Source organism: Phascolarctos cinereus, unplaced genomic scaffold (genome assembly GCF_003287225.1).
Source record: "Phascolarctos cinereus isolate Bilbo 61053 unplaced genomic scaffold, phaCin_HiC Scaffold_7;HRSCAF=346, whole genome shotgun sequence".
Classification (NCBI taxonomy): Eukaryota; Metazoa; Chordata; class Mammalia; order Diprotodontia; family Phascolarctidae; genus Phascolarctos; species Phascolarctos cinereus.
The window spans coordinates 6,003,200-6,015,737 of NW_027556180.1; the positions used below are offsets into that span (position 1 = coordinate 6,003,200).

Consider the following 12,538-nt stretch of genomic DNA (forward strand, 5'->3'; position numbering starts at 1 on the left):
ATTTAGAGCTTTGAATCAAATGATAGAATTTAAGTGGGAAGAGACACCAAGAGATGCAAATGTGTTGGGGTGGGGAATGGGGAAGATAAGCAGTCCCAGCTCCTTAAAAGCCCTCTTCCTAGAATCGTCAAAAAAATAATTGACAGGAAGTTGAGAAGGAACTCAGAGGACTTCCAGGCATCTATCCTGCACAGATCTTGAATCCCAGGGACAACACCTTTAATCTGTGGTGTTACAATCTTGACCTGAAGTTTCTGGTTGTGGGAACCCAATGTCCTCTGAGGCACCGTTTTCCATTTGGGGACAATCTGCTGCTCCCTGTTCACTAGAAGAATTTGGGATCATAGAGTTGACAAGAGTGACTGGAATGAGATTTTAATTTAACTAGCTGTCTCATCTATGGCCTCCTGCCACTAAAGCACCCAAATAATCACCCACAGAACACAATTATTCCTATCAAATATCCCCAACTGAAGTATCCCAAGTGTAGAAGGATCCTGAAACACAGAATCCTTCATGTCAAACAAATGTTTCTACTGGAGGCAAAACCATTAAAGGACTAGGGAAAAAAAGAATGTATTTTAAAAATAGTCCCCTATTCTCTACCAGCAACAACAAAATAAAATGAAACAAAAAGTTAAAACAATGAGGATGCTCTAAACCTTCTTGAGCAGAAGATTTAGGGAAGTCAAACAGCAGGAAACAATTAAGGAATGTCAGTTTGATGCATCTCTATGGAGAATGGCCTGTAATGCATGGGTTGGGGTGGAGGCAAAGAGGCTAGAGACAGAAAAGGCAGCTGATTGCTGGAATGAAGATGGTACCCTCAGAAGCTGTATGAAATTTTGGAGGAGTGGTTTTAGGGGAAAATATAATTAATCCAGTTGTGGATATGTTGAATTTAAGATGACTATGGGTTGTGAAGGTGGAGGAGGGAAGGAAGAAAGGAAGGAAAGAAGGAAGGAAGGAAGGAAGGAAGGAAGGAAGGAAGGAAGGAAGGAAGGAAGGAAGGAAGGAAGGAAGGAAGGAAGGAAGGAAGGAAGGACGTGTTAAGTATCTATTATATGCCAGTCACTGCATTAAGCATGTTACAAATGTCTCATTTGATCCTCACAATAACCCTGGTAGGTAAAGGGGACTCTTACCCAGTTTTATAGTTGAGGAAAGTAAGGCAAACAAAACTTAAGTCACTTGCCTAGGGTCACACAGCTGAAAAGTGTCAGAAATTGGATTTGAATTCAGATCTTAAGCCAGGTTCTCTACACATTGCACTCCCCAGCATACAGTTGGAACTGAGAGATTGAAGTTCAAGAAAGAGGCAAGTGCTGAATATCTCTGCCTGGAAGTCACCTGCATAGAGATGGCAACATTGTCAACTTCTACTTTCTCTTTATTATCTTTTCTCCCAAACTTCAAGTGATGAATGGTGATGGCCGGAGAAAGTAAGAGGAGTGGTATTTGAGAAAATGTTCCCACTCACTTTTTATTTTCTTCTTGTTGTTTTGGCTATTATTATAGGAGCCATTTTGGTTTCCTTTTTTTAATATATTTCTTCTTTTACATATTTTTTTTCTAGCCATCTAATGTTTTGCCTCTAAAAGTTCTATAGATGGAAGAAAGAGGAAGTAAGCATGTTTCCCTCATGCCTCTTCTGCTTTTTCCTCTCTAACCTCCACCTTGCCACCCTGCGGAAACTTGTGCCCTTGGGGTTGGATCTCCTGATTGGTGACTGCCTCTCCCAGACTCCAGTCATGTTTCACTCCTAACTCTCCAGTCTTTTCCTCTTTATGGGACACTTTGCTCAAGTAGCAACCTTTCTTGCCTTCAAAAATAGGGGATTTTGTTTGTTTTTTTTTCCCACTGTCCATTTCCTATACCAATGAGCCCCATAATCTAATCCTAGCCAATAACGTAGAAAGAAAGTCAGTTCTTTGGCTACATATTAGGAGTCCTATCTTTTTTCAGAAGAATCAGGAAGAGCACCAACTCTGTTGAAATCCTCCAATGAATATTTCCCTATTACATTTTAATCGGGTTCCAGTTCTGCTTGGGAATATTGTGTGACACATGTGGGCCTCAGGCTGTGTATGACACTTCTGCATTAAAGTATTTTAATGAGAAACGGATATTGGATTTTATCAAAAAACCTTTTTAGCATATTTGGATACAGTCATGAAGTTGTTATGGTTCATCTTGTTTGTACTTTTCTATATATTGCACCAAACCTGTATTTCTAGAGTCCAGAATCCAACATGGCCAGCCTGGATAATCTTTAATATATGTTGTTTAAGTCCCTTTGCTCATATTTCACTTGGTATTTTTGTGTCAATGATCATTAAATATATTGGTCTATTAAAAAAAAAAGAAATGAAAATAAATCCTCCCACAGAATGAGGCATAGATATTGCTCTTGATGCACAGAAATGATGGAGAACAACATCAAAGGGGACACAGGGAGGCATTAGCCATGGTTGACTCTGAGCTATCACAGGCTCTAATAATAATGATTTTCAGATAACAGAACGCAACTAAATTAGCCTATCCTAAGCTCCTTGATGCTTGCATATTCGAATTCATTCACTAGATTTTTTCCCACTTATATAACTGAGTAAAACTAGGTTGACAACATGTGAGCCAGGAGGAAATTTCCATTGCTCTCTTCTTCATTTGAGTTGGATAAGAATACAGGGGTGTCTTCAAAAACAGAATCTACTGACATGTGTCGCCTGCATGCTGTATGGGTGGGAGCCAGCTGTTTGTGCAGCCCCAGGAGACCATACAATCATGGACCAGCTGTTCTAGGGAAGATGTTGTGGGTTTGGGGCCTGCATGGCGGGAGCCGGGGGGCCAAGGCGGTTCATTACATCGGGTCTTGGCTTGGAAGAGTCTTTACAGAATGAGTGCAGTGAACTTTCTATAGCACCTAACCTGCAGCAGCCTTCAGAAACTCCTTTGCTGCTGATGAAAAGGCCACAGATCCTTTTCCCAAGGACTGCCCTGTCTCCTCCTATAATGAATGGGACCCGCTTGAGTAGGTGATTGTAGGCAGAGCTGAAAATGCCTGTGTTCCACCATTCATTGTGGAAGTTAAAGCCATCAGATATGAAAGGTATTGGCCATGTTATTAGCAGCATGGAAGCCAGTATTTTCTCAAGGAACATCTGACAAAGGCTGTTGCTGCAATTGAAGAAATGTGCAATATTTTGAAAATGGAAGGAGTACTGTTAAAAAGCCTGATCCCATTGGTTGGTCTGTCAAGTACAAAACATCAGATTTTTGAATCTACGGGTTTGTATGGTGCAATGCCCAGAGAGACATTCTAATCGTAGTTGGAAATGAAATCACTGAAGCTCCTATGGCATGGTGTGCATGCTTGTTTGAGTATCAAGCATACAGATCAATTATCAAAGATTGTTTCCATCATGGGGCTAAGTGGACAACTGCTCCTAAGCCCACAATGTTTGATTAGCTTTATGACTAGGATTATCCAATCCATTCTGTAAAAGACAGAAACAATTTGGCTGCTCAGGGAAAATTTGTGACGACTGAATATGAGCCATGTTTTGATGCTGCTGACTTCAGTCAAGCTGGAAGAGATAATTTTGCAGAGAAGCCAGGTAACTAATTGCCTAGGCATTGAGTGGATACATAGGCATCTTGATCCAGACCACAGGGTGCATATCATCTCCTTTAAAGATCCCAATCCAATGCATATTGATGCCACTTTCAATATCATTGGACCTGGTCTTATGCTTTCCAACCCTGACTGTCCTGTCATCAGATTGAACTTTTCAAGAAAGCAGGATAGACTATAGTTACTCCTCCAACTCCAATGATCCCAGATGACCACCCACTCTGGATGTCACCCAAATGGCTCTCAATGAATGCCTTAATGCTGGACAAAAAATGAGTTATGGTAGATGTCAACAAAGTTCCAATTCAAAAAATGTTTGAAAGACTGTGTATTTCAACAATCAAAGTTAATATTTTTAACGCCAATTCATTGGGAGGAAGTTTCTATTGTTGGACCTGTGATATCCGTCGACATGGCACCCTTCAATCCTACTTTGACAAGAACTGGCCAGATGAGTGGTAGTGGCTGCTTAGCTTGAAATAAGCTTAAGAAGCTTAGGTGTAACCTTTATTCTACTGCTAAAACAAATGCATGAGCTAGCTATATAGTGCTTTAAGCAATCATGTCCTTAACGAGAGTCTTAAACCTAGTTTATTCTCACTCTCTTCCATATAAGGGAAAAAACTTAATCGCTAGGTCTTTGGGTTGACTTTCTAAAACACTTTGTTTCTACTCCTGAAGTCCAATTCACCTCGGTTTCAAGTGTGAAACCTTGACAAAATGTGTTTTAAGGCAAAGGTTAGCTGCTAGAATAAGTTGGCCACTAATGCTTAACCATCTACCTCTGTTTAATTTTCTATCCAAAAGGAAGCTTGAAGTGATAGCCCTGAATTGAACATCCTTTTTTTTTTCTGTTTAGTGTTGTATATGTCACTTCAATTCACAACAAAAAAAGTACTCAAGTACTCACCTTTTAAGTGGTACCAAAGTCTCTTTTTTTAACAGTATTTTGGTTAATTTTTTATTTCTATTTTTTTAAGATAAGCTAAACTATGCAAATATCAAAGAGAATTCTCCAGGAAATTTGCTAAGATTCTCATCTCAACATTTAACATTAGTATTATTTGCTTCTAAGAAAATTTTCATATGACCTACCTCATTTCAAATGAAATATTTTGTCCACATTTCCTGTTATTTCTAAGGTTCCTACAGAAACATTCAATGCAGCAATATATAATTGTAATTTCCCATCTCTAATTTTTGGGTGTGTTCAGTAGCTATACACTACTATACCTACAAGTTTCCTTTCTTTGGCAAGTTAAGATATGCTTACATAAGTACCAATTCTTTAAAGCATAGCTGAGAGATAAGAGCATATGTATGACCTGGTTTTAATGTTGGATACGAGGCATGTATTTTTTAATGCTAATAAAAATTTTTGTGTTTAAAACAAACCAAAAAAAAAAGAGAAAAGAATCTACCCTACAGAAGATGTACCAAAAAACACTGAAATTTCATATTCGTAAATTGTTTTCTTTAATTTGTAGCATGACATACGTGTCAAGTGAGGTAAAGTAAAAACAAATAAAACAACAACAATAAAAAAAAAAGGACAGAAAAAAACAATATGCCTTAGTGCCTACTATGAGCCAGGCCTAGTGCTAAGCAAAAAGAAAGACCAAGAATAAAGAAAAAAAAATCCATCCACAGCTCTCAAGAGACTCACAGTGCCAATGGAGAAGGCAATATAAAATTATCTATGTAAAAAATGGAATATAGGCAGGATAAATTGGAGATAATTAGTAGGAGGAATGCACTAGAATTAATGACACATTGTAGAAGTCAGTCTTACTTGGAACTTGAAGAAAGCCAGGGTAGCTTACAAGTTAATGGAACCCCTTGAAACACAAGCAGGGAATGTTCAGAGAAATCATTGTTATCAAGATCTTAAGTCCCCAACCATTGCCTTTTCTAACAACAGGCTACGAAGCAACAATAAATTAAATAGCCAAGCTTTTAATCAGGGAAGAATAGCCAAAGGAATGACAAAGGGCCATTATCACATGCTGAAAGAGGATTCCATGCTGAATATTCCCTGAATAACTCTCAGATCTGGAGAGGCTCCCAGGTTCCAGGCAGTGATGTTATGACCAGGCTTGTTTCTGTTATAATGAAATATGTTGCAGAGATTTTATTTCATTCTTTTTCTTTTATTTTTTTCAATTTAACAAGCATTTGTGAATTGCCTTCTATTTCTAGTGTGCTAGGTAATGAACACATAAAACCACAGGTAACCATCCCTGCCCAGAAGGAGCCTACATTCTCCTTAGATTTGGGAAAAGCAAGGTTTTTTCCTCTGCCTTGATTTTCTTTTCTTTTCTTTGACCTAAGGCCTTTACTATTCTCTCTAGTTAAAACTCTGCATCTTCTTTGTATCATTCTCCTGCTTACTGCATTCATAAATTCCTTTAGTTATTATGTAAGTGTTGTATCTCTTCTCTCAAATTCCAAGCTCTTTGGGGGCAGAGACTGCTGTAGTTGTGTTTCTTCAGTATCAACCATAGGACTTTGCACTCAGTAGGTGATTATTACATGCTTATGGAATATGCTTAACGCTTTTCAACATACAGAGATCTCATGTCTTTGTGGCTCATGGCAGGATGAAGGTCACCTCTGCCCTTCAAAATTATACCATTAGGAGAAACTCTGGTAACTACTGCAGCATTATATGGGCTTCATGTTTGGACCTAGAGAAGGGTGTATATCTTTAAAAAGACCTGAGTTCAAATTCTTACTTAGTCACTTATTAGATGTGTGATTCTGGCAAGTCATTTAACCTCTCAGCCTCAGTTTCCTCACCTGTAACATAGAGGTAATAAGAGCACCTCCCTTAAAAATCTATTGTGAGGAACTCATAAAAACAGGTAATTTGCAAACTTTAAAGTACTACATCAATGCTAGTTAACACGATGGTTGCTGTTGTTATTGTTATTATTAATGATAGTAACCTGACACGCCTAACTCAGATTTGAGACCCTCAGTGGCCAAAGGATAGGAACTAGGAAATGCCCTGTTTCTTCCAGAGGAAATGAATAATTCTATGTATTAAATTATAGCAGAGTTGCCCTTTACTCTTATGGAAGAGGGACTGACCAATGAAACACCAGTTCTTGCTATACTGACACCACACAGAGCCCTAGAAATTCTTGCATCATATTAGTTCTTGAAATGTAAGAGTGATGGAGCAGCATCAGAGAATCACTAAAAGAACTACAAGGGACCTTTGAGGGTGCTGATTCTGATCCATATCTGCAGAAGAGACTTGTGTACAACGTATGCCACAAGTGCTTGTCCAGCCAGTGGCCGAAGGCTTTCAGTGTGGGAAACATCACTACCTCCCCACACTGTCCCTTTGCCTTTGCAACAGTTCTTGTGGTTAGGAAACTAATCCTAAATATGCCTCTGTACGATTTCTGCCAGTTGTTCCAAATCCTGGGCTTAAATGGAACAAGCCCAATCCCTCATCCACGTAGCAGCCCTTCATATGCTGGCAGCTAGATAGTATGCTCCCCCCACACACCGTCACTTGTTTAAGATTCCCATTTCTTTTAACTGATGCTCGTTTGTCATGACTCTGATATCCTTCACTCTCTTGGGTGCGGTCCCATGAACTTGCTGTCATTTCAGTGCACTTACTACACTATGGGACCCAGAACCCTTCACAGTAATCGACACGTGAACATCAGCATGACTAAGATCAGAGGAGCTCGAAGGGATCCCAGAGCCCATTCAGCCCAACTCTCTCATTTTCCAGATAAGGAACCTGATGGACAGGGAGGTTCAGTGGTTTGGGCAGAGTTATAAGCAGCAGTGTGGGAGTTGAATGCAGATCTGTGACCTAAGAACCAGTGCCTTTTCCACTGAGCCATCCCATCTCCCTTTCTTTAAATATTTCTAAAGGAATCTTTGTTGGTGAACACGGAACATGGCAGTGCCCACCCTGGCTGAGCCTGGATCAGTCATTATGAATTACTGCAAGAGAAAGCCCAAAAAGCTGTCCCTGACTATGAAGCATTCACAATAATCTGTGGGTCAGGCTTGTAAAAAGGGAAAAACACAGGTGCAGCTCTGCAGAGAATCCTGACACCAGGAGATTGATCTGTCTAGCTCCCCAGTCCTTCAGATATCAATCACTGGGAGAAGGGGGACTGAATGTCTGAGAGAGTTTTCCATCGCTTTTTTTCTCCTCTTTGAGAGCTTTGAGGGAATAATGGGCATTTCCAATCCAGAGATTGCATCATTTATAAAAATTGTATGGATACTTTGGGCACCTGTTTCTTGCAACAGTCCAGAATTCACAATAAGCTCCCTTAGCCAGGGGCACTTCTCCATCAGGCAATGGACTCAGTCACTTCAGTCAGAAGCTCCCCAGTTATGTAACCTCTGTGAATTCACTATGGACTATATTCAACAAATATTTATTAAGCTCTTACGATGTGTAAGTACTCTGTCGGTAATGGAGATGTGGGTGAAGGGCCTAAGTAAGGAAACCCAAGGCAAAGATGATCCCTGATACTCAGTGAGGTTTCATTCCAATAGGGGTAAAGGGAGGAGGCAGCTAGTTAGCAGTGGGCAGGAAGGAGCCTTTAATTTTGCAAAGTAACAGGAATGGCAGCCAGAGCCAAAGGGGTATAGATTGCCTATAGCAATGGCAGATTGATTTATGGGTCCAGAAATGGAAAGGGGGAATGTATAGTGGACAGTACACACACACACACACACACACACACACAGAGGTACACAGTTGCAAGGCAGCTGGCTGGAAGATGGTTGGGAAGTTAAATGAAGCATTGCTAGAGCCTCCCTGGATACAAGGGGCTACATAAGACACTCACCAACCAAAATAGCAGGAAAGCAAGGGAGGGAGTTTTATAGCTGAAAAGACTAAGTGTTCCTTAAGGAGTAACATTTTTTAATGCAAAATAAATGCCAGATCCATGGATAAAGGCATTAGCAGCTGGGAGCCAGGAAAGAGATCAGAAGGGGGTAACACAAGCTGATCTTTGAAAGAAAAAAGGGTTTTTCCAAGGCAGAGGTGAGGAGAGAACACATCCCATAAACAGGAGGAATGATGCCAAGGCAGGGAGAAGGGAGGTATTGTGGGGGAGGAGCAAGAACATGGAATATCATGGGTGAGGAACAAGAAGGCTAGTTTATCTGCCCCCGGGAATGAATGAAGTGAAATGAGAAATAAGAAGCCTGCAAAGGTCAGTAGAAGCCAGGGTGTGAAAGAATTAAGACAAAGCAGAAGAGACTGAGTCCCGTCCCTCAATTATCTTCAAGTCTTTTGCCAGCCTAATCTGGGAGGTCAGTAAGTAATCTGATCCTCACATTCAGTCATTGGATTTATTGTTAGTATACAAGTCAATCTGGTAAATACAGGTCACTGAGGCTACAAAGAGATGGGTTCTTCCCCTGAGACTCTGGTCTCTGTCCTTGGTTCTGGTCCTGGGAGGAAGAAAAGCACATGCAAAAGAGGGAGCCATTCTCTGCATGCCTAAAGGTTGATCCAAGAGTCCCAAAGAAGTTCGAGGTAGTGGGTGTGTGTTGGTTTGTTCATTTGTTTGTGTTATTAGGCAGGAAGACAAGGGGAGCCTGTTACAAACTCCCTTCATGAGCATCCTTCAAACACACAATCTGAAGAACCAGATAAGTGATATTGGTTGGTGGTTGAGTCATTTTTCACTCATGTACAACTTTTTGTGGCAATTTTTTGTGGAATTTTCTTGGCAAAGATAATGGAGTGTTTTTCCAGGTCCTTCTATAATTCATTTTGCATGTGAGGAACTGAGGCAAACAGGATGAAGTGACTTGCCCAGGTTCACACAGCTAGTAAGTATCTGAGGCCAGATTTGAACTTAGAGAGCTGAGTCTTCTTGGTTTTCAGGCCTGGTGCTCTGTGCTGTAATCTAGAATTAGAGAGGATCTCAAAGGTCTTCCAATCCAATCCCCTCATTTTAAACATAAGGGATTGTGGACCTAGAAGGTCAAAGGACATGTCCACAGTCATAGAAGTAGGAAGTCTCCCTGGCAGAAATTTACCTTGGGTTATCATTAATTTGGTATTCCAAGGTCCACGTGTTTCCACCTCACTTTGCTACCTCAGGGCTGGTAGAATGTCTTTGGTGTTAGGGGCGGCCTTTAATTTACTCATCAGTCATTCTAACTAGTCCTGTCCCTATGTCTGTCTTCTTCCCTCTGAGGAAAAGAGACCCAGTCTAGCCAGACTACAAGAAGTTTAGCATTGTACTAATCTTCCAATCACACAAAAGTCTGCCTTCAAATGCTGACTGTAATTGCTTCTTCAAGAAGCCTGGGGCTAGAAATGGCCAGCACTTAAACGAATCTCTTCATTATATTATAGCCAAGGGTTAAAGTGGCAGGCTAACAGAACTTCCACCTGCTACATATAAGGCATAGGAAAATTGGGGAAGCTATTCCCAAAGGATGTACATCTTTGAAATCACCTTTTCTGGGACACAGCAATTTCTTTCCTCTCCTCCAATGGTCAAGGACTTTCTCAGACATATGCATGTCATCTTGGGCAAAGAGAAGAGGCTGACTGCTTGTGGAATGCAACCATTACAAACATGACAAGAAGAGCTAGCATTCAAGATCAGTGGATTCAGAACTTGGAGACATTTTAGAGATCATCTGCTCCATTGCCTCTTGTTTAACAGAGGAGGAAACTGAGGCACAAGGAATAGAGAAAGTTGTCTTATGTTCCCATGGACAATGAGTGGCATGTCTGGATTAGAATGCACTTTCTCTCCAATTTGGATTGAATACAAATTAAATTCTTTTCACATGACACCATGTTGTTACCCATCTATAAGAGTCACCTATCTCATCAAATCTTCCTGGAAACTCCTTTTAAAAGAAGGTCTCACCTCAGCCATGTTTACTCCTTCCTTCCTTCCTTTCGTGACTCTCTCCCGAGTCTTCTTCCACTATTCCCCAGCAGCCTTCTCTTCCTAGATTATTCCTACCCTTTGGTCTTCTCACTGTGGAAGATCCCTCTGCCCTTGACTCCAATTGGCCCACCTAAGACCTCCATTTTAAAGAAAGGCAAGGCCAGCCACACTCATACCTTCACTCCTCTGCAAGCTCAACTCCGGATTCTCCAGACTTCTTTCTCCATGATGCCCCCACATTGGCACCCCCTCTCCCACTCCTTACCCTGTCTCTGTTTTGCAGCTTACTTTTATACCTTCACCCATTAGAATGTAAGCTACTAGGGAACAGGGACTGTCTGCATTTTTGTTCCTACTTATACTCCAAGTACTAATCACAGTGCCTGGCACGTAGAAAGTGCTTCATAAATGCTTGTCTGCTTGACTTGATGTCCCAAAACCTGTGAGGTAGGCAGAAAATAGACTTCCCTCCATTTTATAGATGAGCAAATGGAGGTGAGGAAGGGCTGATTGCCATACTCCAGGTCATAGAGCTGGTAAATGACAAGGCTGGAACTCCAATTGATTTTTTTTTCCTTACTCTAAATCCATCCTGCTTTCCTCTGAGCCACCATACACCACTATCTCAACTTGCACTTTGGTTCTGATCCTTTTTGAAGTGTTTATGGGTGCGAAAATATCCTTGCTATATGAATATATCACCTTTCAAAAAGGAAGTAAGGAATAAGATGTCTGAGAGCCCATTCTGGTCTCCGGGCATTTTTTTATTTCCCAGCCTAACAGACACTAATGTCCAAGCCTTCCACTGAAGTGTTCATCCCATTCCTACATAAAACCAGATCCCAAGAAGGGTTCAATTCTGAATATTCACAATGGAGACAAGTGGAAACCTCACTTCAGTGTGTTTCCAAATCCTTCAGTAGGCAATACGATTTCACACCTTCCTCCAATCCAGGAGGGTTGGAACTTGAGCATTTTTAGGGAATGAGAGCCAGCCTCCTCACTCACTCAAAATCCATCTAGCTTGGAGTTGGAAATGGGAAAGGCAGAAGTTATTTAAAAAAAAGGCAGAGGAAAACTGTTTGGAAGGGGATCAGAAAGGGAACTGACTGTTTAGGCATCCCCAATGTGCTCTCATGCAGCAAACTCAAGATGGAAGGAAGACATTCCAAAGAAAGGAAACCAAAAAACCATTAATACATAATGACGTAACTGAGAGGAAACCCCTTTTGCTATATACTTCCTTCAGCTTCAGCAAAGCCTGGTCCATGAAAAATTAAAGATGACACAGTCTAAAAAGAGGCTGTGCACAAGGAAAGCCACTCCACAAAGGAGCGAGCCATGTTTAATGCATTGGGGCTGAACTCAGGTCTCATCTATTTTGCATCATTCTCATGGAGGTAAAGTGCTCACCATGGGACATTAATCTTTCACCACAACACTCACTGACCTTCCAAATAATAAACCTGGCCTTCTAAATAGGCCAAAGAGTGAGAAGGATTTTGCCAAAGAAAGAGACTCAATGCCTAAGAAACCCAAACCATGTCATTGCAACTGTTTGGCTGCATTCTCAATGGGACCTGTTCAAAGTCATCTTTAACACACAGACTCATCATCACAGTCTGAGCTGACCTTTGTCAGGAATGCTAGTTCCTTCCCTTTGCCTGGCTTACCAGGGAGACTAGCAAAAAGTGCCAGACAAACCAAGTCCCCATTTCTGATGGCTCTAAAAGATTTCATTGGAAACAAACAAAACAAAACAAAACAAAAAAAACCCCACAGAATTCTGATTCATTTCTTCTGGTTGGATTTTGAGAGCAGGGTTACTTTCAATTTGAACTATTTGTTAAGATCTTAGTTCCACATTATGTATTATGCACAGTTCATATTGAGAAGCACAGAAATTCAAAGTTGAAAATTGCCTCAGTGGTCATATAGTAACCTCAGTCCCTTTATTGATGTAGATGAGGGGAATGGTGTGTATATTGTT

General features: G+C 40.8%; 1 pseudogene; it reads left to right on the forward strand.

Annotated features, from left to right (window-relative positions):
• The first annotated feature begins 2,807 nt into the window (after positions 1 to 2,807).
• On the forward strand, positions 2,808 to 4,096 carry LOC110193119 (glycine amidinotransferase, mitochondrial pseudogene; annotated as a pseudogene).
• Positions 4,097 to 12,538: the final 8,442 nt, after the last annotated feature.